At 43.0% G+C, this 25,655-nt stretch overlaps 1 long non-coding RNA gene and 1 other non-coding gene across 2 annotated transcripts in view; one reads left to right on the top strand and one right to left on the bottom strand.

The window, feature by feature from the left end:
• LOC144501618 (uncharacterized) overlaps positions 1 to 25,655 on the bottom strand; it is a 352,330-nt gene that overhangs the window by 36,238 nt on the left and 290,437 nt on the right. The window lies entirely within an intron of this gene.
• On the top strand, positions 17,810 to 17,881 carry trnae-uuc (transfer RNA glutamic acid (anticodon UUC)). The gene has a single exon. It is a non-coding gene; the product is annotated as a tRNA-Glu (tRNA).

Genomic DNA, 25,655 nt, shown 5'->3' with positions numbered 1-25,655 from the left:
TTTTGCCACTATTTTTCAACCTGAGGGTAAAGGAGCTCTTACATTGTTTTTGTACGTTTTAAATGTTGTTTATAATTACCAAAACGTTCATGTCATTTTGAAATTTCTCCTAATACTTATTTTTCAGAAACATTTCTGAGGCCAGTTTGTATGGTGCTTGTTTTTGAAAGATCCCATGTTTGAAGTGATAATGGAAGTGGTAATGGAAGTGGTTGGAAGAAAGCGGGCCAGGTAGCTCGGCTATCTCTACATCATTCTTCGAGACCTGGAGCAGCAACTGTCAAAGGCCAATGTTATAACCTCAACTTGATCCTAGTCAGCTAGGCAGGCTTTATCTGCGGCAGCCTATCTCCATCACAGGTATATCCTCAGTAGATGACAAGGTTACTGTTATGTTGTTATATCATTCCAAAACAATTTAGGAACTATATTGTTCATCCGTATGTATATACTTATAGGGGCAAATTTTCCAGTTCTGCTTGCCACAGAATTGTAGTGGGTGAGGGGCAGATCACAGAAAGGCCCGTTGACCTCGGTTGGGATTTTCCAGTTTCAGGGCGAGTGCAGCCGGAAAATCCCGCCCATAATCAGAATGCCACATCACTCGCTACTGTACTACAGTCAATGTACGAAACAGAAAAAGTTTGAAGAATTAAGACTACTAGCATCTGGGTAACTATTGAACAGGCCCAAACCAAGCCAGTTTATGAATATAGAAATTTAGAAATGTCTAATAGTTCAACTAACAGATATTTGATCTCGGTAGAGACCTGTAATGATTTCATTAATTTTAAGAATCTGCTGGTTATTTACTAAAAGAACGAAGCCACAAGGTTCACTGTTAAAATCAAAATAACTTTCCTATTAAAAAAAATCAATAAAGAACATGAATATTGTCATGAGGCTATTCTTCAATTTTGAAAATATGGTTTTTCAACTTTCAACTGACTGGAAATTCTGCAATTTGAACTGAGACAAAGCAAACCGCTTAAAAGCGCAAGGCCACATTGCAAGGTGAAAGTGAGAAATAATAAATCACCCTTAGGGGAAAAGAGAGGCACATTTCCTATAATCCAGGTACCCATCGAAATGCATAACTGTCTAAGGAAGAGATGCTAAAAATGCAAAGTACTAGATATTGAAACAACGACTGCCACAAACAGACCCAACCAAAACCCCTTGGAACTATACAATGGGTGAAGTATTTCAGGCCAGGTTGCAGCCCCTATAGAGGGAGATTGCAAGAAAGCTTTCAGCAGGAAAAAAAAACAGGCTGAAAGCTCGGGTCTCACCCTCTCATTTGGAACAAACATATTACCTGGTTTGGAAGTCAACATTACAATAAATCAACCAGCATATTGAGATCTCATAATAACTGCAAAATTTTCTATATCTAACCGTATCCAAGAAGCCAGCTAACCCAAATGGGCTGCAATGTATAAAATCTACATCTCAAGGACACTCAAAGGACACTTAACCATCTATTCATTTATCATTTTAATTCGACTCTAACTCCCTTTATTTCTGGCGCCTCTGTGTATGTGTGGGCCTGAATGGCTGCAGGAGGGCCAAATGCTTGACATCACATTCTTATTATTTTTCTCGGATTTAGTGGTTAATAAATTTGCTCTTTTTTGACTCAAGAAAACCTTGTTGCATTGGCTCCTTATTCCTTAAATAGTTAAATATATTCCTATTTGGAAAAAGTATTTCCTCGTGAAAAAGAAACTTAAAATTTTGTTGTGACCAACCAAGGAGGTTGAATAGAGGGGAGCCAGTTCACTCCTTCTCACCTGGTCATAAATTAAATTAATAAATACAATCTATCTTAAATAGTCAGTTATGTTAAATCTAATAAAAATACAATGAACTCAAGTTACTTATAAGCCAAACCAAACTCTTTAAATCACATCTCCTTCTACACCCATGAGATGTAAACTCCCAATAAATTCAAGTCAGATACTTATCAAAAAATGGAAGATTAACCTTCTTTAGTCTGAGCACTGCTTCAAAGATTCATACAAGAGTTGTTGGGTGGGATTTTCTGGTCGCGCTCACCCCAAAACTGGAAAATCACGCCCGAGGTCAACAGACCTTTGCATGGTCTGCCCCTCTGCCCGCTACAATTCCCTTGTTGGGCAGGATGGGAAAATTCCCCCCATTATGTCATGGGCCTCCCATTTATTTCTGGCAAGGTTTTCCCTTCAAATCTCCTCTAATGATTCTATGCTTGCAAACTCTCAACGAGCATCTTCAGCATAGCTTCTTCAGCTCAGAACTCTCCACATTCTAATGTCTTTTAACCCTGGAGTTTTGCATCTAAAGCTCTCTTTTTCTGCTTGGCTATACCAAAAGTCCTACTCAGAGTTAGGAGTCCTTTCATTAACATGAGGTTTACATTCTTTTAGCCAGCACATAGAATTTCAACTGAACTCAAAGAGCTGTAGCCAGCTTGTTTTCAAATCTAAAACCTGAACTGCTTGAACACAGAATCATACCTCTATAATGGAGTGACAATCCACAATGAATGCCACTCCTCAGAAAATCTGGGCCAAAATAAAACCAGATTAATGGTTACCTATAACTTATGCTGGCTTTATTTTCCTTTGTTTATCTCCCAGGTGACCTGGTCACATCATCTTCTACTGGAAGGCCGGTGCATTATCAGAAACCATATCGAAGCAAAACCTAGTTATTAAACACCACAATGCAAAAAATTGACTCCCTCCCAACCCCCCAAAAGCATATTTGCCATGGCACAGAGTATAATGTTTTAATGTTATTTTACTGAGAGAAAAGTCCAACAGAACCCAACTACAGTATTTACATTTGTTCTAATGGAAATATCTGATTTGCTTAAAGTTGTTTCACTCAAAGTCGCACCTTTCAGGAATGCAACTACAATGTTAAACAAGGAATTAATTGTATTTGAAATAGGAATCCAATATGCCCCCAGACAGTTGTTACGTTGTACGCAAGCTGTCATGGGCAAGTATTACAGTGTTCATCTGGCAGTCAGGATACTCCAGTTGCAAGCAATAAAAGAACTAACTTTGCAAAATAAATCAAAGAAAAGGTTTAATAAAGAAACGTCATTACACCACCACTTGGGCTCCATCATGGGCCAAAAATGCTCTGCACAATTCCCACTTGCTTTCTATTTATACCTGGTCAGCTGACCACCAAACCACTTTGCCATTGGTTACATTGTCTATCGGATCAGTTGACCCTCACAGCATGTAACCATTGGTTACATTATAATTTCAAGAACACACACCTACTGCCCAGGTTCATGGTGAAAGAAAGTTCATTTTGACAAGTTTTGAATGTTCATTTTGACAAGGCTCAAGTCACTTGTGCCACATTAACAGATTTTCAGAGGTGGGAAAGAAAGTCAGAGGAATGACAAAAAATAAGTTTGTGGCAGAGTACAATTAAGATATGGACGCTGGGGGATATTGGAACAAAAAGGGGGAGAAGAAACAATCAAATTGTCCACTTGATAATTTGATACCTGGATCTTAGCCTGACTTCATTGCAAATGAAAATTGGGACAACTGTATAATGGGTAGCTGATCTGATATCATCCATCATATTCTAGTACCCAAAGTCAAACTTGTTCCTCATGAATGAAATGAAGGCAATTTACACTTCGAGATGGTCAAACCTCATCTAGCCACAAGTCATGCAAAATTAACCCTTGCAGAGTTCATGACCTCTGGGAGAAGCTTATTGAAGAGTTGAGAACATTCTGAAAGCAACATTTAAAATGATTTGAACTTCAAATATCACTATCAGATGCTGCATTGTAATGTAGATGTGTTTTAATGCAATAATTCATCATAAGAATATGTACTGCCAAGGTAGGTTGATCCTTATATTGACTGCATCGTGCAATTGTTGTTTTGCATTACAGTACTTTTCGAATTATCAAAAGTGCCGTAATGCATTGACAAATGTAAATATTTCCCTTTCAAATGTCTGGGAAGACAAAAATCCCTCACAAAATCATACGTGGGTCAAGTATTCATTTTAGAAGGCACAAAAGTGAGCAGATTGAGTTTTCCACACAAAGATCTGGACCCTTGGGTGGAATTTAATCCTCCCCACAGTGATGAGTTTGGAGGTGGTGTATTCGATCGGATGGGAGGATATGGTACCGACACCCTGCTACCATCCGACCGCCACCAATTATGCCTGTAGCAAGAAGGCTTATGTTGTTACGATTTGGTTAGGGGCCAGTTATCTTTCTTTTTGTTAAAGTAGACAAAATTTGAAATCCCAGTTACTTACGAAGAGAATAAAGCCACAAAGTTCCACAGTTTTATACAAACAGAAGAAATTCCATTATATTGTATAAAAGTCACCAAACCAAACGCTCATCTTTTACTCTAACACATGGCATTAACATGTGACAAACATGCGTTTGTGGGCAATCTGTGGTCAAACACACCACAAACTGCACAACAAATGAGAGGCATGGCCAAAACAGATCCCATGAATTATCTCAGCAACCCACCCAGGCATTAGTAATCAATGAGAGTTACAAACTCTGTCTTCCTCAAGAGAGATTTTAGTTCATTTTCTTTGAGGATCTAGCCCCTGATTTCCCTCAACAACTTCTCTATCGCAGATTCAACAACTGGTTGGCTCCCAGTTGCTCAATCTCTTCTCCTAAGACTGCATCCGACTGGATTCACAGGCTGCACTAAAATTCCCACACAATTCTAGCTCTCTAGTCGACAGTCCCAATTGTTGTCTCTTTAGCAGACAACTGCCACTTATAGGCTTTTTTTTTGCCCTAACAGCCAACTTCATGAAACTATCAACAAATCACAGACATGATCCCAGCACTCTAGCTTCTCTGAGCAGAATACCGCTGTTCCTGGGCCTTCATGAGCCCCAACTCTTAGCAAAATGCAGCTGCAAATGGCTCCCAGAGCTTCTCTAAGCTCTAGCACTCTGACTGGCCAGGAGCTCTTGGCAGGCTGGATTGCTACCCCCGGGAACCTGAATCTTGGGAAAGACTTGATACTGGCCAGTTCCTGATGGGAACTTAATTTTGTTAGGTCTTCCCCAACGGAGATAAGATGGGATTCCTAACGGTTCTCCAACCAGCAGACGAGACCCCCAATGCCAAGATTAAACTTTGATTTGATTTGATTTATTATTGTCACATGTATTAACATACAGTGAAAAGTATTGTTTCTTGCGCACTATACAGACAAAACATACCATTCATAGAGAAGGAAACGAGTGAGTGCAGAATGTTGTGTTACTGTCATAGCTAGTGTGTAGAGAAAGATCAACTTAATGCAAGTTAAGTCCATTCAAAATTCTGACAGCAGCAGGGAAGAAGCTGTTCTTGAGTCGGTTGGTATGTGACCTGACTTTTGTATCTTTTTCCCGACAGAAGAAGGTAGAAGAGAGAATGTCCGTGGTGCATGGGGTCCTTAGTTATGCTGGCTGCTTTTCCGAGGCAGCGGGAAATGTAGACAGAGTCAATGGATGGGAGGCTGGTTTGCGTGATGGATTGGGCTACATTCACGACCTTCTGTAATTCCTTGCAGTCTTGGGCAGAGTAGGAGCCATACCAAGCTGTGATACAACCAGAAAGAATGCTTTCTATCTGTAAAGGTTGGTGAGAGTTGCAGCTGACATGCCAAATTTCCTTTGTCTTTTGAGAAAGTAGAGGCGTTGGTGGGCTTTATTAACTATAGTGTTGGCATGGGGGGACCAGGACAGGTTGTTGGTGATCTGGACATCTAAAAACTTGAAGCTGCATCTATCTGTCCAGGAAACCAGTCACCACTTACAAACACAAATGCACCATTTTATAGCTGATGAAGCAATAAACCTAGGGATTGCATGGAAATTCTTGTTGCTGAATTTAGTTCATCTAATATGTCAGAAACTCTCTCATGTTTTCTTGGACTTGACGAATCTGAACAAATGCTCTCAATCAGACCATAGCCTAGGCTTTAAAGTTCTGAACATGTTTATTAATAAGAATGAGATTAATCGTCCAGGCGAGGGCAGTAGAGCGGCAAAGGTGATTGGCGGTTGCAGGTCACATTTGCATAAGTGCAGTCACTGTGACCAGAAGGTGGTTTGTGGAGGAGCTGCTGTGAAGGGACAGTTAAACCCCCAAACATTATTTCAGTGTTTCCCTCGGAAAGTGGCAGGAGGATGCACTGCGGAGTGTACAGGAGGCAGAGAGTGTGATAGACACTAGTTACAGGGAGGTTGTCACACCACAGGTTCAGACAGGTAGATGGGTGACTGCCAGGAGAGGCAGGCAGGTAGGGCAGGAGTCTCCTGTGTCTATTTCCGTTTCAAACAGGTATACCATTTTGGATGCTGTTGAGGGGGATAGCCTGTCAGGGAGAGATACCAGCAGCAGCCAGGCCTGTGACACCACAGCTGGTTCTGCTGTGGGACAGGGTCGGGCAAAGAGCAAGCGAGCAGTAGTAATAGGGGACTCGCTAGTTCGAGGCACAGACAGGCGTTTCTGTGGCCGCAATCGAGACTCCAGGATGGTGTGTTGCCTCCCTGGTGCCAGGGTCAAGGATGTCTCTGAGCGATTGCAGGACATTTTTAAGGGGGAGGGTGAGCAGCCAGAGGTCGTTGTACATATTGGTACCAACGACATAGGTAGGAAAAGGGATGAGATCCTGAAATGTGAATATAGAGAGTTAGGCAGAAAGCTAACATGCAGGACCTCGAAGGTAGTAATTTCAGGACTACTTCCGGTGCCACGTGTTAGTGAGAGTAGGAATAGGAGGATTAGGCAGATGAATGCCTGGCTTGAGAGGTGGTGCAGGGGGCAGGGATTTAGATTTTTGGATCATTGGGATCTTTTCTGGGGAAGGGCTGACCTTTTCAAGAGGGATGGGTTACACCTGAACTGGAGGGGGACTAACATCCTGGTGGGGAGATTTGCGAGAGCCACTCGGGAGGGTTTAAACTAGTTTGGCAGGGGGGTGGGATCCAAAGCAGTAGGGAGACAGAAGAGAAGTTTGAGGACAGCACAGAAGTTAAAGAGAGCACATTAATTAGTAAAGGCAGTGTCAGTAATCCTAGTACCAGACAGATCAGGCAAACGCAAGACAGAGAACAATGGAAGTCCAGATTAAACTGCATTTATTTCAATGCAAGAGGCCTGACGGGCAAGGCAGATGAACTCAGGGCATGGATGGGTACGTGGGACTGGGATATTAGAGCAATTACTGAAACATGGCGAAGAGAGGGACAGGACTAGCAACTTAATGTTCCAGGGTACAGATGCTATAGGAAAGATAGAACAGGAGGTAGGAGAGGAGGAGGAGTTGCACTTTTGATTAGGGAAAGCATCACGGCCGTACTGAGAGTGGATATATCCGAGGGTTCAGCCACTATTCGAGGGTTGGATGGAGAGAAAGTTGTTGAGTGTATTCAGGAAGAATTTCTCATTATGTGGATGGCCCGATTAGAGAGGGGACAAAACTTGACCTCCTCTTGGGAAATAAGGAAGGGCAGGTGACAGAAGTGTTAGTGAGGGATCACTTTGGGACCAGTGACCATAATTCTATTAGTTTTAAGATAGCTATGGAGAATGATAGGTCTGTCCCAAAAGTTAAAATTCTAAATTGGGGCAAGGCCAATTTTGATGGTATCAGGCAGGAACTTTTAAAAATTAATTGGGGGAGTCTGTGGGAAGGCAAAGGGACGTCTGGTAAGTGGCATGCTTTCAAAAGTGTGTTAACCAGAGTTCAGGGTAAACACATTCCTCTTAGAGTGAAGGGCAAGGCTAGCAGAAGTTGGGAACCTTGGATGGCTCGGGATATTGAGGCCTTGGTCAAGAAGAAGGAAGAGGCACATGACATGCATAGGCAGCTGGGATCAAGTGAATCTCTTGAAGAGTACAGGGGGTGTAGGAGTAGAGTTAAGAGAGAAATCAGGAGGGCAAAAAGAGGACACAAAATTGTTTTGGCAGACAAGGCAAAGGAAAATCCAAAGAGCTTCTACAAATACATAAAGGGCAAAAGAGTAACAAGGGAGAGAGTAGGGCCTCTTAAGGATCAACAAGGTCATCTATGTGCGGGTCCACAAGAGATGGGTGTGATCCTAAATGAATATTTCTCATCAGTATTTACTGTTGAGAAAAGCGTGGATGTTAGGGAACTTGGGGAAATAAATAGTGATGTCTTGAGGAGTGTACATATTACAGAGAAGGAGGTGCTGGAATTCTTAAAGCGCATCAAGGTAGATAAATCCCCAGGACCTGATGAAGTATATCCCAGGACGTTGTGGGAGACAAAGTGAGGAAATTGCAGAAGTTGGGAACCCTGGATGGCTCGGGACATTGAGGCCTTGGTACCGCATGGTAGGTTGTTGCATAAAGTTAAATCTCACGGGATCCAGAAGCCAAAGGGTGGTTGTAGAGAGTTGTTTTTCAAACTGGAGGCCTGCGACCAGCGGTGTGCCTCAGGGATTGGTGCTGGGTCCACTGTTATTTGTCATTTATATTAATGATTTGGATGAGAATAAAGGGGGCATGGTTAGTACGTTTGCAGATGACACCAAGATTGGTGGCATAGTGGACAGTGAAGAAAGTTATCTCCAATTGCAACGGGATCTTGATCAATTGGGCCAGTGGGCTGACGAATGGCAGATGGAGTTTAATTTAGACAAATGCGAGGTGATGCATTTTGGTAGATTGAACCAGGGCAGGACTTACTCAGTTAATGGTAGGCCGTTGGGGACAGTTACAGAACAAAGAGATCTAGGGGTACATGTTCATAGCTCCTTGAAAGTGGAGTTACAGGTGGACAGAGTGGTGAAGAAGGCATTTAGCATGCTTGGTTTCATCGGTCAGAACATTGAATACAGGAGTTGGGACGTCTTGTTGAAGTTGTACAAGACATTGGTAAGGCCACACCTGGAATACTGTGTGCAATTCTGGTCACCCTATTATAGAAAGGATATTATTAAACTAGAAAGAGTGCAGAAAAGATTTACGAGGATGCTACTGGGACTTGATGGATTGAGTTATAAGGAGAGGCTGAATAGACTGGGACTTTTTTCTCTGGAGCGTAGGAGGCTGAGGGGTGATCTTATAGAGGTCTATAAAATAATGAGGGGCATAGATCAGCTAGATAGTCAATATCTTTTCCCAAAGGTAGGGGAGTCTAAAACTAGAGGGCATAGGTTTAAGGTGAGAGGGGAGTGATACAAAAGTGTCCAGAGGGGCAATTTTTTCACACAGAGGGTGGTGAGTGTCTGGAACAAGCTGCCAGAGGTAGTAGTAGAGGCGGGTACAATTTTACCTTTTAAAAAGCATTTATATAGTTACATGGGTACGATGGGTACAGAGGGATATGGGCTAAATGCGGGCAATTGGGATTAGCTTAGGGGTTTAAAAAAAAAGGTAGGCATGGACAAGTTGGGCCGAAGGGCCTGTTTCCATGCTGTAAACCCCTATGACTCTAATTTATCAGCACTGGTAAAGACAAAACAACAATTTACAATATGTTACTGAACATTTAACTCATACTTCCTCTTTACAAATCAGCACATTTATTTATATCATAATTCTACTGATGTTAAACATGACTGGCATCCATGAGGTACCTTGTGGCTCAGGAAGTCTTAATGTTCTTGATCCACTTCAGCAATAGTACAGTAATGGGAAGAACTGACTTGAAAAAATGATCAGCTTGAACGTGAGCCTATTGTTGTTTTAGACAATGACATCTTAACTATTGCGAATAGAGGACTTTTAGGAACAGCTTCATAGCATAACCAATCCTACAAGGTAGACAATCCCACTAGACAAAACTACAAGGCTGTGCTCCTGCTCTCAGCTTACAGGCAAAGACTGAAATGGGAGAATCCGTCAAAGAAAGTCATGCAATGTTGGTCTGAGGAATCAGATGATCTCCTTCAGGACTGCTTAGAGTCAGTAGACTGGTCAGTATTTAAAAACTCTGCGACCAGCCTGAATGAGTACGCCACTACAGTAACTGACTTCATTCGTAAATGTTCATGCAGAAGGTTATGTGCCAAAGAAGCAAATTCAGCTGGAAACCATGGATGAACAGGATATCCATTGCTTGCTGAAGTCCAGGTCTGAGGCATTCAAGTCAGGCAACTCTGACCTATACAAGAAAGCCAGATATGATCTAAGGAGATCCATCAAAGATGCCAAAAGACAGTACCGGACCAAGCTTGAATCCCAGACTAGCCACACGAATCCCTGCTAACTATGGCAAGGTCAGCAAGACATAACAGGCTACAAGATGAAGACATGTAAAATCGGCAGCATCAATGCACCCTTCCCTGATGAGCTCAATGCCCGTTTTGAGCAAGAGGTCAGCGAGAGCATGCCCTCCACCCGGGAAGCCCTGGACAAATCTGTATCCGAGGTCACCATTACAGACGTCACAGCAGCCTTCTCGAAGGTCAACCCACAGAAAGCGACGGGCCTGGATGGGGTACCCAGACGAGCATTCAGATCCTGCATGCATCAGCTGGTGGGGGTATTCGCAGACATCTTCAACCTCTCATTACAACAATCTGAGGTTCCTATCTGCTTCAAGGAGATGACCATCATCCCGGAACCAAAGAAAAGCAAGGCAGCATGCCTTAATGACTATCATCTGGTGGCTCTGACATCCATCATTATGAAGTGCTTCAAATGGTTAGTCATGGCATGAAGCAATTCCGGCCTGGGTCCACTACAGTTCGTCTACCACTGCAACAGGTCCACAGCAGATGCCATTTCCCTGGCAATGCACTCAACCCTGGAACACCTAGATAACAAAGACACCTATGTCAGACTCCTATTTATCGACTGCAGCTCAGCCTTCAACACCATTATTCCTATGAAATTCATCTCCAAACTCTGTGGCCTGAGGCTTGGCTCCCCCCTCTGTGACTGGATCCTGAACTTCCAAACCCACAGACCGCAATCAGTAATGATAGGCAACAACACCTCCTCCACGATCATCCTCAACACCGGTGCCCCACAAGGCTGTGTCCTCAGCCCCTTACACTGCTCATGTACACCTAAGACTGTGTGGCCAAATCCCCTCCAATTCAATTTTCAAGTTTGCTGATGGCAGCACCGTAGTGGGTTGGATCTCAAACAATGACGAGACGGAGTACAGGAATGAGATAGAGAATCTGGTGAACTGGTGCGACGACAATAATCTCTCCCTCAATGTCAACAAAATGAAAGAGATTGTCATTGACTTCAGGAAGCATAGTGGAGGACATGCCCCTGTCTACATCAATGAAGATGAAGTAGAAATGGTCCAGACCACCAAACTGTCCTAGTCCTTCCATGCCGACACTATAGCTAAGAAAACCCACCAACGCTTCTACTTTCTCAGAAGACTAAGGAAATTTGGCACGTCCATTCTGACTCTCGCCAACTTTTACAGATGCACCATAGAAAGCATTCTTTCCAGTTGTATCACAGCTTGGTATGGCTCCTCCCCTGCCCAAGACTGCAAGAAACTACAATGAGTCATGAACGAAGCCCAGTCCATCACTCAAACCAGCCTCCCATCCATTGACACTGTCTACAATTCCCGCTGCCTCGGAAAAACAGCCAAGCATAATTAAGGATCCCACGTACCCCGGATATATTCTCTTCCACCTTCTTCCGTCGAGAAAAGGATACAAAAGTCTGAGAACACGTACCAACCCACTCAAGAACAGCTTCTTCCTTGCTGCCATCAGACTTTTGAATGGACCTACCTCGCATTAAGTTGATATTTCTCTACACCCTAGCTATGACTGTAACAGTACATTCTGCACTCTCTCCTTTCCTTCTCCATGTACGAAGTGTTTTGCCTGTATAGCGCGCAAGAAACAATACTTTTCATTGTATACAAATATATGTGACAATAATAAATCAAATCAAAACAAAACTACATAGCATGCTGGAAAACTCCAGATTCCAAGTTCCCTGTGCACTATTAGACTCCTCAAGTCACTGCCACAACCCGCCCCCAGCCCCACTACTCCCAGAGAGTGAAAACATTAAAACTTGCCCTTTATTTCAAAACACACACAAACTTACTTACTTCTGTAATAAATTAGAGTTCTCCCCTGCACACTACTGATTGTTCTGTTCATGGTTCATGAGAAATCTCTGTGTGTTGATGATAACAATAGTCAGTAATAATTTAGTGTTGTTTTAAAGGAACTTCCGAGGCTGATAGGGATGAAGAGCAAACAATTTTATTCTGGAAGATAAAATAATTCCAAGTTAGCATCTGCTTTTTTAAGTTTTAAGTTCATTTATTAGTGTCAGAAGTAGGCTTATATTAACACTACAATGAAGTTACTGTGAAAATTTCCTAGCTGCCACATTCCGGCACCTGTTCGGGTACACTGAGGGGGAATTTAGCATGGCGAATGCACCTAACCAGCACGTCTTTCGGACTGTGGGAGGAAACCAGCGCACCCGGAGGAAACCCACGCAGACACGGGGAGAACGTGCAGACTCCACACAGACAGTGACCCAAGCTGGGAATCGAACCTGGGTCCCTGACGCTGCGAGGCAGCAGTGCTAACCACTGTGCCACTTTTCTTTGACAGTGGTAACGTGTAGCACCGTGTCACAGATTAGAGATGCACTGGGGAATCTTGGGTTCATGTGCCACTGCCAATATTTATTTAAGCATTCGTCATTTCAGAAGGAACTGCACATTAAATGAAATGGGACCAATAGTATTATGGCACTGCCATGGCAATTCTATAGCCAGCTTTAACAAAAATCACAAAGAATGGCAAAAGAAGAGGGTTATAATATCAAGGAGACAGTATTAGAACAGCTCTGCTCTTATTACTGCCATCTGTGTGATTGATTCGATTGCAGATTGATTACGGGCTGGATTGTTTTGTTTTGTCTTACACTTCACTGCAAAAGAATAACCTTTGATCAGAGCTCCAGTACATCCCCTTGGGTTATGTTACATCAGTGCATCTGCTTCACATCTCTAATAGAATTATACACTCCTGTAATTGATACCATTAGAAATAAATGTATCTCGGATTCATCTTAGCTAATTATTCACTTTAGCATTAAAGGTATCTTGTATGGGTAAATATATAATCATATAATTACATAGTTACTTAATCTGAGGATAGATAGGTCACACTGAACTGTTGACATGAGGGCATAGGATCAGCATTAATACTTGCCATTTATATAGACATGCACTGTGAGATTCATACTTTATTTCTAATAAGATTCATTAATGTCAGTCTTCATTGAGATCTGTCACTACATGCAAACCCATTTATTTAAGCAAGCACTCACAATTCCTTTGTACTTCTATTCCATTTGCACACTTCCTTGATGAATAATTTCAGTCTTGTCCCTTTCTTGTGTTCTACTGTTCTGCCAGGCTCCAAAATCAATTCATTTATTTTATTGACAATTAAATCACCAGCAGAGGCACACATTTATTAATACAATCTAATACTGGCACTGTGAAGCGTTCAAGGCTGTTGATCCTTCCATTATTACTGCAGCTACTGATAGACTTCTTTTTTATGTATATTTTTAGTAGAGTTTTTCCATTTTTTAACACAACACATCCTCAAAACTGTTACAGTACAGCTTGATCATTTCTCCGCATATAAATGTAGAAAAAGACAGGAGGAAACCCACGCAGGTGATTCAATATGTCCAGTATATCCAACACTTCCACATATACAAAAAGAGGGAACAAGCAACAGGATGGGGGAAAAAGAGGAAAAGCCATGAAACGTGGTAAAGTGATGCACACACTTGCATATAGTCGATTAGAGGAAGCGCCACATACTCCTACACGGTTTTCCGTCAGATTTTACAATCTATATATTCTGTAATTCAGAAAGCATCCAATTTGGATTGGAGAATGGAGGTTAGGCATTCCATTGGGATACAGCCCAAAATAATTTTCTGCCAATTCTGAACAGAAGGAGACTTATCACTAGTCTAGGAGCAAAGGATATTCTTCAGCATTGCAAAGGTTAGGATATTGTACAGCCTTTTCTCATTGGCATCAATTATCATTTTGTCTGAATCAAGTCCACAGGATCAAACTCTAAGGCTGTATCAGATATCTTCTCAAGCTCTTTATGTTCAACCAGTAGGGTTTCATCTTGACACAGGACCAGACACAATGGGGGCGATTCTCCCAGCCCACTGCGCAACGCAGCAGGCCAGGATACTCAAACAGAGGCTATGTAGCAGGCTTCCCGCTCGGCGCCAGGGCCTCCGCAAGTCTCTAAGCGCCGGATTTTTGGTGCCAGAAATCGGCGCGGAGCTGTACAATTTATTTAAATGCTCATTTTAATATCAGTTCCATGTAATTAGTGGGCCCAGGCCTGAAATCTCTGGCCCGCTAGCCTCACTCCCTGCCAGGAGCGTTTTACTCCAGTGGGGTTTACAATAGCTCTTCACTTGCGGGGAGTTGGGGGCCGGACCCCGCTGGAGTGAAGGGAGGGGCCATTGAGGCCCCCTACGAGGTTGGGGGAAGGAGGGTACTCCTGGGCATTGCCAGCTTGCCCCCCTGGCACTGGCTAAGGAGCAAAGTGACAATGCCCAGGGGCACATTGGCACTGCCCATCGGCATTAGGCAGTGACAAGGGGGTAGGGCTTAATGGGAGTGCGATCGATGGGGTTGCGGGGCCTCTCGGGGGCAGTACAGAGTGTGGGAGATTCATTTCGAAAGTGCTGCTGAAAAAAACCAGTGGGATTTATTCCAGTTTTTACGCGAATTCGACACTTAGAATTTTTTGGGGAGAATTGCCCCCAGTGTGTGTGTGGTCACCTTTCACCAATTTACACATTACCTCCCCAGAAAAATACTCCCCTGATATCTATGGAACCAAAGCAATCGATCAGCAAGTTTTATGACACATTACGTTTTAGATCCTGTGTGGATATGCCAGAAACTCTGCGATCTTGCAATGAATATTGATGAGGAGACCTGGGGCAGTATGTGGGAAAATTCCAAAATAATTCCAGTCTGTAATAGAATGAAGAAGATCCAAGCTGGGGAAGGGGGCATGTGGGGGCGAGGGAGGTCTCCCTCTGAGCCTTCCCAGAGGCCTTGCCTCAGATTTTGCAAAATTAATTTTATCGCCTGAAAAGGAGCCAAACCCACCCACAATGTTAACAATAGCAGGAACAGAGACATCAGGTTTAGACACGAAAAGCAACACATCATCCACGTGTAACATGATCTTACGTTGCTTTCCACCTCAAGAGAACCCAAGTACCGAAGGATTATGTCTAATTGCCTCTGCGAGGGATGCAATAGTTATTGCAAACAATAACGGTGATAATGGGCAACCCTGCCTCATCCCTCACTTAAGACTAAACTGCTAAGATCTATAATAATTCGTAAGAATTGCCGCCAGTGTATTGTTATAAAGCACTTGTATCCATTTAACAAACTGCACCCCCCCCAGCTCAAATTTCTGCAGCTTGTAGAATAAATAATTCTACTCCACCTGGTCAAGGTCGCCAAGCTATCTATTGCCTGCTTTTGGAAGCCTTGAATGATATTTAATAACCTCCAAACATGTTAAATGAATTCCGACCTTTTATGAACCCAGTCTGATCACCCTTGATAATCAAGGGGGTGGGATGGGGGGGGGGGGGGGGGGGGGTGATTTTTTTCGAGATGCAATGCCAGTGTTTTAGATAACAATTTCAAATCTTCAAATTCCTTCTAAAATTCACTCCCAAAACCATCAGGTCCCGGAGTCATACCAGACTGACGAACCCCCAAGGCAAAAACTACTTCCTCCTGAGAAACGGGGGCATTTAGGGTCAAATTTTGGATTTCAGAAATTGTTGGGAGTTAAAGGAAGAAAGAAAATGTTCCATAAGTACTAGGGCATCTCCAGACATATCTGTTTTATATAAATTGTCATGGAAGCTTTTAAATGCCTTATTAATATCCTCCATTTTAATCATCCCTTGGAATCTAACACAGAAGAAATAACCCGAGAGTATACCTTCTTCTCAGTAAGGAGAGCCAAATATCTTCTTGACTTATTTCCAAACTCATATACCTTTCGTTTGGCAAACCTTATATACTCCCGCAAGCACATTGAGTCAGCAAGGAATCCAGTGCCATTCGGATTGTATTAATTTCTCTCAGCATTGAGTGGCTAGGATTCTTACCATACTTCCACTCTGTTTCGGCCAATTTTACTTCAAGCTGGCGCTGTCGCTCCACATTTTACATTTTTTGTTGGCCATATCCGAAATGACCAAATCCTTTGCAAAAGCCTTGCAGGTTTCCCACAGGATTGAGGGGCTTACTTCAGAGAGAGAATTGACTGAGCAGAAGAGATCAACTTCAGCCTTAAGGTACGAGATAAAGTTATGATCCTTAAGCAGAGATGCATTAAATCTCCAAGATCGAGACCAAGGATAAAAATTCCAGGAAGACAGGAGGATGATCAGAGATCACAATACTACCTATGGACCAGGAAACCACTGAGCGTAATATTGCTTCAGGCATGAAAAAATAATCGATTCTAGTATTACATTGGTGGGGAGCAGAGCAGGTGATGAACTCTTTAGTTTTTGGATGCAGTGTTCTCCAAACATCCAAGTATCCATTGGGCGGCATGGTGGCACAGTGGTTAGCACTGCTGCCTCACAGTGCCAGGGACCTGGGTTCGATTCCCGGTTTGGGTCATTGTCTGTGTGGAGGTTGCAAGCTCCCCCCGTGTCTGTGTGGGTTTCCTCCGGGTGCTCTGGTTTCCTCCCACATTCCAAAGACGTGCTGGTTAGATGGATTGGCCATGCTAAATTCTCCCTCAGTGTACCCAAACAGGCGCCAGATTGTGGCGACTAGGGGATTTTCACAGTAACTTCATTGAAGTGTAAACGTAAGCCTACTTGTGACAAATAAATAAACTTTAATCTTTAAGTACCCCACTTCCTCACATAACATGCCTTTGCCCGTTGAGTGGGAGGATTCCTAGTTATGGGATGTTCATTCATCAAAGGATTAAGATGAAGTCCCCACCTTTTCTTTTATTTATTAGTGTCACAAATAGGCTTACATTAACAGTGCAATAAAGTTAGTGAAAATCCCCTCGTCGCCACACCCGTTCGCGTACACCGAGGGAGAATTTAGCATGGCCAATGTACCTAACCAGCATGCCTTTCGGACTGTGGGAGGAAATCGGAGCCCCCGGAAGAAACCCACACAGACATGGGGAGAACATGCAGACTCTGCACAGACAGTGACCCAAGCCGGGAATCGAACTCTGGTCCCTGGCGCTGTGAGGCAGCAGTGCTACCCACTGTGCCACCATGCCTATGAAGGAATTTGTGGATGCTAACTCAGCAAAATCCATAAAGGCGTTAGTAACAAAATCAGGCAAAATTTTTTTTTGGGGGGGGGGGGGGGCGGTGTGGGGGGCATAGATATTATCAAAATACTTTCCACATGCAGCAGCCCCTTAACAATCACATACCTTCCCCCTTGATCCTTCAGACAGTTCTCCTGTTTAAGAGACACATTCGTATTAACTAAAGCTGCAACTCTTTGGTTTCTGGTCAACAAATGAGGCAAAATCATCTGCTCCATCCAGTCCCACTTCAATTTCAGGTGTGCCTTCTCATTTAGATGAGCTTCCTGCTACAAAGCTATATCAACTTTTTTTATGGAAAGACAAATCTTTTTTCTTTCAATTGGATGAATACAATCCAGGAGCAAAGTATCAAAGTAGCTACTGTCATTGCTTATCCAGCCAAAGAGAGTATTATAGGGTATTGACATTGACAAAAGCGCTTTCCCTGGTGGTCTAGTGGTTAGGATTCGGCGCTTTCACCGCCGTGGCCCAGGTTTGATTCCCGGTCAGGGAAATTAGTTTTGGGCGGCACGGTAGCACAGTGGTTAGCACTGCTGCTTCACAGCTCCAGGGTCCTGGGTTCGATTCCCGGCTCGGGTCACTGTCTGTGTGGAGTTTGCACATTCTCCTCGTGTCTGCGTGGGTTTCCTCCGGGTGCTCCGGTTTCCTCCCACAGTCCAAAGATGTGCGGGTTAGGTTGATTGGCCAGGTTAAAAATTGCCCCTTAGAGTCCTGGGATGCGTAGGTTAGAGGGATTAGCGGGTAAAAAATAAAGGGATTAGCGGGTAGGGCCTGGGTGGGATTGTGGTCGGTGCAGACTCGATGGGCCGAATGGCCTCCTTCTGCACTGTAGGGTTTCTATGAAATTACCCACCAAACATTATCCCGCCCCCACTCAGGCATGCACCAAATCATACTTCACCCATCTCCAGCTATACCAGAAGTGGCTTTGACACATTATAAAGGATTTTTTCTAGAATGTGAGACTTGTCTGTACCCTTTCAGGAACCAATTAATGATTCTTTAACCCCAGAATAATAAAAAAAATGAAACCATTAATTTTAATGGAGGTTTCCTTACCAAATGTAAGGCCCTACAGGGCGATACCTACAAACCTTCCTTAATTACATCTTTCTCATCAAAAGGAGATGACAAGATATGCTACAAAAAGGGTGAGTACAGAACACCCTTTCTGCATTCTGACCACTCCTATTAAGACGCTCGTCCACCTCCCAGCTGTGGCGCTCCTCATGTTAATCATGATCAGAGCAAAGGAGGCCATAAAACACATATCACCATAATAAATGTATGAATGAAAAGGAGAAGGATATTTTTACACAGCCCTATTGCTGTACAATCTGCACAGTGTATTCCTTAACTAGAAGTAGCACGCAGAGGAATGTTTTCCATTGAGGCCGTAAGGAAGTTCCTGTCAATCTTAAGGATAAAAACTAACCGCAATGATGAATTACTAGATCACCCCTGTCAGAATGATAAATACCAACGCAGAATCAGGAAGGAGTTATCATGATAAGGGATAGAGTCCGGATTTTACAGTGAACTGCAGTCTGCTACTCCAAATTATTGCTTTCCATGGAGTTCACAAATGCTTGGCTTTGGCCAGATTGTCGAAAGTCTTTGTAGAGTTGTTGAATGCCACCCTTAGTGTAGCAGGATACAATAGGGCATATTGCACTCCAATGGCTTTCAGTTGTCTGCTAACTTCATCGCAGCCCTTGTGCCTCTGTTGTATTGTTACTGAGAAATCTTGAAAACTGGAGATCTCAGCTCCATCACAGAGCAAGGCCCCATTATGTCTAGCTGCCTCCAATACTCTTTGGCAATCCTTGAAGTTACGAAAACACACAATTACGGGCCGGGGTTGCTGATTGTCCCTCGGCCTCAGAGACAGGGTACGATGTGCCTTTTCTAACTTTATGAGCCTGCTTTTCATTTCTAAACTAAAGGAAATGTGGAAGCCAGCTCTCAAAGAATTTAGCTAGGAGCTTACCCTCAGTTCCTTCTAGCAAACAGACAATCCGGACATTTTTCCTCCGGCCTTGATTCTCCAGATCGTCAAGGAATACTGACATACCACGCAGCTGCTTTTCCAAAGATTGGAAGCGGGCCTCAACCAAGGAAGCTGCATTTTCAACAGTAACAATTCTCTCCTCTGCTTCATCAAGCCTTTTGCCTGTATTCTGCAGGTCTATAGTATGAGCACTGATATTCTGCGTTAATAGACCGAGTTTTTTTATCAGTGACTTTAATAATATTAGCAGTGATCAGTTGTAGTGCTTTCGAGAGTGCAGGAATGAGATCTTGTGCGTTCATTAAGTCATCATTACTTCAGTTACTTGACTTGTCCTCTTTTGTCCCCTTAATGTTTCTCAGCATTTTGTCACCACTGTTTAACCAAAAATCTTCCAGGGACTTAATAAGGAGTTCACACTCCCGGATGAGTTAACTATGAGCTGTGTAAGTGCGATAAACGAAAGGATTGCAGGCCAGAGTTCACGGAAACACAACTATTTCTGTGCTCGCATCACATGACCCCTGCTACTGATAGACTTTTAAAGGTTTGGGTGGGTAGAATTATTATGGGTGAAATTAGGAAACTATGATTATGTTAAATGATTTTCTTACATTCACATAGAGATGTAATTCTTTGCGCTTGTCTTCATAAACAAAGGTGGAGGATCAGCTTTAAATCCAATGTTTGGACTGAGGAATGTAGAAGTTATTGAAGCACATGTTGTGATGGCATTTATCAAATAATGACCTACATTTCTTGTGTGGAACATAAACACCAGCATGAGCCTGATGGGCCGATTGGTCTGTTCCTATGCTGTAAATATCACATGATATTTATTTACAAGTTAGAACGATTATCTTACTCTTTACGAAGGCTGGGGTTTTCTGCCCCCATTTGCTATAGGTGCAAATGATGACTGGAGTGCAAAATCCTACTGGAGCCCAAAATCAAGATCAAAATCTAGAGGTCGGTGAGATCTCACGATGTGTTCGTCCCTCTCCCTGGCCAGTGACGCAATGGGGTTCCTACCATGCAATGATGGAAACCCCATTTAAGTACATTTTACTATCATTAGCAGGTTTGCCAGCTGTATCCCCACGCCCTCCCCCCACCCCCAACATTCGGATCTGCCTCCTTACCAATGTCACATCAGCGAAGGTTGCAACAGGTCTGGACCAGGCAAAGAGAACATGCCGGGGCACACAAATAAGTAGAGCCCAGGAGGGAGGGGACATGCCCAGGTAGTAACCTAGCAGTACCCGTTGGCTAGGGAGACAGTGCTAGGGGGCAGTGACAATAGGTAGTGCCAAGGATCAGTGCTCAGGGTCAGTGCCAAGGGGGTCTTCCTTTGTGGAGATCCAAAGGGAGGGGGTGGTGCGACCCCATGTGCGTGGGAGGGGAATGGGGGTTCCCCATTTGCGTGGGGGGCGTGGGGGTTCTCCATGTCCATGGGAGGGGGGTGATTTCTGTTTCTCTTTTTATTTTGGTTAGGTAAGGGCACCCTTTAAAAAGCAATGGGCTGCACACCACTTTTCGCACCTGACACAACACTTTGAAAACAAAACGGAAAATTCCACCCAAAATTTATTATCGAGGTGACATTGAAAATTACCCGTGTGATGTAAGATACTCACTGTCAGAAGAAAATGATGCATCTGGGAGGAATCAGGGAGAACACAAATGACTCTGAAGTTAGGGCTCTAAATGATGTATAAAGATGCGTAGAATAAAATCTGCTTTTCGTGGAGAAATTATAATCTTGAGGGAACATAATCCAGGTTTTTTAAACACTGAGAGGCATTGCTACTATAAATGACAGCAAGCTGCTTGGGCTGTGAGCCCAGAGTTAGAGCAGAATACAAAATTAACAAGCCTGAAGAGAAACTGGAGATTAGAAGAGTTCCTCCTTTTGCCCATAACTAAAGTACAAGCATCCACTGCTTCCAAACAGGTTCTAATATTAAGTTTTCATTTTAGCACCGTTTGTAAATTGAAGAATTACTCAAATAGTACGGCCACCATTTTCATTTTCGTGCGGTTTCTGTGTATATGCCTTGAAGCCAATTCCAACTGCTTGGTCTGTTTTGAAAGAAATCACTGCTTTGCCCTCTTCTCTCTGACTCCCTTCTTGCTTCTCCTGACTCTCTTACTCCCTGCCACTCTTTGCCTTTCCTGACCCCCTAATTCATCCAATTGCTATGTGGCTTGTGTCATCATATAGCCTCAATCTTACTTTCCGAGGCCTACATGTTCAGATCACCATGCTGAGCCACTTCACACAAATTTGTGAAGGTCATTATGTGTTGCTTGACACACCAGTGTCTATCTAACATTACTTGTTCATTTGATACCCTCCCTCTGTGGTAATCATTGTGGCAGTCCCAAACCATTTGTCTCCCATAAACTTGACTGAATCAATGTGTTGTATCGTGTATAGTTCTTCATCACACTCTTATGCTGATATCTCTCCAGTGGTTGTCTCCATATTGTTTTGTCTATATTGTTTTGCTTTTTTCTCGCTTGTAAGTAAAATGATTTTGCTACTTGCAGTTAAAACACTGCTTTCCCCATGCTGGGAAATTCTTCCTTTCCTGTGCATGCTGTCCTCCGCAGTATTTGCACCCTGCCCTTTGTCAGTGATTATTCTGCACTTTCAGCTATGTCTCTCAGCATAATGTATCTCCTGGTCTGCTCTGCAATATATTCACTCTAGCTGTTGTCGCACAACTTCTGCATTTTGACACATCTATTGCTTCCCTTAGTGTCACTTTCTCATCTCTGAGTAGACTTGCTCTCACCGAGGGGTGTCTCATGCCTAGGACCAATCTATCTTTAATCAGATACTCTTTTAGTTCTCCAAATTCAGATGATTCTGATAGCTGCATCAGTGCCATGATGTACCTGCAATAGTCTCATTTTCATTCTGAACCCGAGTGTTGAATACATATCATTCATACGTAACATTCATTTGGGGTCCAAATTGTGCGTTCAAGGCTTTCAAATTCTCTGTCTTTTTTTTCTTTACTTGTCTGTGAGATTTAGGGTGGTATACATCTTGCAGCATTTCATCCCCAGCTCACCACCTCCCCCAGCAGTGTTAACAGTATGACTACTCTTATTGGTTTAGGTTAATTCATTAAGTCTGTTGCGATCTCACAGTTTTGTTGTTGTGAATGGAAAAACTGCTGGGTTTGCCACGTGTCATCATCCAATGTTACTGGAGATGGGATTGAAAAATTTACTGGAGTCATTTTTACACATTCAGTAATTTACTTGTGGCAGAAACAGAAAATGCTGGAAAATCTCTGCAGGTCAAACAGCATCTGTGGAGAGAGAATAGAGCCAACCTTTCGAGTCAGGGTGACCCTTCATCAGAGCTCAGCCAATGTTTCGAGTCAGGATGACCCTTTGTCAGAGTGGGTTTACATGCGGCCTTTGTCTGTGTTTCCTTTTTCTCTGCAGCCAATAATTTTGCTTGCAGCCTGTGTCTTTTTCTTTCGTCTTTTGCAGCCTTTCCACCTTTGGTTGTTTTTCCTTTTTTCAGCATCTTCTTTTTGCAGATTTTGAACCTTTTTTGAGTGCTTGGGTTCTCAAGTGGCTTTTCTGCTCCTTTTGCAGGTTTAAAGACCTATTTTTTGTCCATTCGCTGACAGTATGTTGTATATACAAGGACAGCAATCTTCATTAATGTCTGTTTCTGTGAGAGGCTTTTATTGAACTGAGCTTAAGGTGTCTGCCTCCGGGGGCATGCTCATAACATAGTCACATGACCATGGAAAGCCTGAGGTGCCAATCAGATTGGTTATATTGCAAAACCCAAACATGGTCTTTCAGAAAGCATGCAGGGAGAATTTACTAGAATAATACCAGAATTGAAAAAGTTTAATTACATTCCATAGAAACTAGAAGCAGGAGTAGGCTATTTGGCCCTTCAAGCCTGCTCCACCATTCATTATGATCATGGTTGATCATCAAATTCAACATCCTGATCCCCCCTTCCCCCCACATCCCTTGATCTCTTTAGCCCCAAGAGCTATATCTATTTTTTTTCTTGAAATCACACAACGTTTTGGCCTCAACTACTTTCTGTGGTAGTGAATTCCATACATTCACCACTCTCTGGGTGAAGAAATTTCTCCTTACTTTAGTCCTAAAAAGTTTACCCCTTATCCTCAAACTATGACCCCTAGTTCTAGTTTGCAAGATGAGAGAAACTGGGGTTGTTCTCCATAGAGCAGGGAAGGTTACAGCTAGATTCCTGCTAAGCTGTGCAGGCGTACAGCCACGTAACAGCCCGTAAATTATTGCACAGGCCCTGTTCTGGAATAACTAATCCATGTTTGTGTCGACAGATCAGGTAACATTTTTCTTTTCGGTTGCTACACAAGGCCCTGGAAGCTGGCCCACATGTCTGGATGAGACATTCAAATGCAAACGACATTTTGGGACATTTCATTTAAGGCGGCACTAAATGGAACAGAGGGTTCCTGTTGGATTAATGGCTGCCCTTATTCAAACAATTGCAGAAACTAGTTCACAATGCGTTTGCAGATGCCTCGATTGCAGTATGCACTTCCAAAGAATGGGTGAGAGAAGAATCCCCTTCTATCACATGGGGTATGTCAATGGTGAAACTTGAACACCATTCCATGCCAATGGCCTAGTCATCAGAGACCATTTATGGGGACAATGAAAACAGATACTTAGGTCACAAGCCAGAAACCAGGTTTCTGACAAAGAACATTTAAAAATACACATTTTTGGTGCAGCAGGCAGAAAGCAAAAATAAGAGTTCAAGACCAGCAAAGGAACAGGACCATGCCTAAAGTTCATCGGGAGGCAGAGAATTTGGACTGATCATTGCCAACCTACCTGAGTAATCACATCAGGTTTTTGCTTCAGGGGTTTGACTGCACCTCAACTGGACTCAAGCCAGAGAAACCAGCTACTGCAAACAGTAAGCCACTGTGAATCAGACATCCTAAACCTCCCACCTTTGTTTACTCAAGTGGTCCAAAAAGGAAATCACAGGCATGCAAAGTTTCAAGCCTTTATCTTGGAAGAAGCAAGTGTAACAGTGAGATTTTGGATTCTTAATATCTCAGTGGATGTTACCTCTTTTGTAATCACCTTTTCTTGTGTGTGCGTGCGTATAGGTGTGCAGGTAGTGACCCGCAGAGCTGCCTACCCCAGGGAATCAACATATGTGTAATATCTCTCCCAGTGCTTTTCGTTTCATTAGAACTGCCAAAATAAATACCAAATGTAGAGATAATCTTGAAAGCCAATTACTTTAATGCAATACTCAAAATTATTTGACATAATTTACTGTGACAAACAGACAGGCAGGAACAACATGATATTGACCTTTTCCTGAATTTTAAGTATGTACAACAGCCTGTTACAGTGATTTATACAGTTCCCGCCACTTTAACCACCAACACTGAAGGTAAATTGTTTAAATATGAGAAAAATACAAACCAGTTCTATTGTATTTGATTACAAAGTTCCCGCTTACAACGTGTCACAGGTACTGGTGGTGCATTTTGGCGGAAATGGGTAGTAGATCAAAATTGTTTAAAATTCAGTTATGCAGCATTGGCTGCCACAATATAATAAACAGCACCTTGTTAAGGTCCAAAATACAAAATAGTTGAGAGATATTCATCTCCTCAGTGAGACAGCTGTCACAATCTCTCCTTCCAGCTGGACTTCCCTTATTGCTTATTGTTCAGCTGTCCGATTGCACCTCCCTGCATTAGATCTAGTTCACTGATATTGCAGTCCTTCCTTCTGAACATTATAGGTGTTGCAGATGGAAGGCTAATAAACCATTCCACATGTACTGTGGACAAGTCATATTAGCACCAAGATGTCCACTATAAACAGTAAGGACTGCAACCAAAGGCAGAGAGTGGGGATAAAGGGGTCTTTTTCAGGATGGCAGCTGGTGATTAGTGGTGTGCCTCAGGGGTTGATGTGGGACCACAACTTTTCACAATATACATGAACGATTTGGAGGAAGGAACTGAAGGCACTGTTGCTAAGTTTGCAGATGATACAAAGATATGTAGAGGAACAGGTAGTATTGAGGAAGCGGGGAGGCGGGGGGCTGCAGAAGGACTTGGACAAGTTAGGAGAGTGGGCAAAGAAGTGGCAGATGGAATACAATGTGGAAAAGTGTGAGGTTATGCACTTTGGAAGGAGGAATGGAGGCAGAAACTATTTTCTAAATGGGAAAATGCTTAGGAAA

Source organism: Mustelus asterias, chromosome 12, assembly GCF_964213995.1.
Source record: "Mustelus asterias chromosome 12, sMusAst1.hap1.1, whole genome shotgun sequence".
NCBI classification, from domain to species: Eukaryota; Metazoa; Chordata; class Chondrichthyes; order Carcharhiniformes; family Triakidae; genus Mustelus; species Mustelus asterias.
This window is presented reverse-complemented; position numbering and strand designations above follow the sequence as displayed.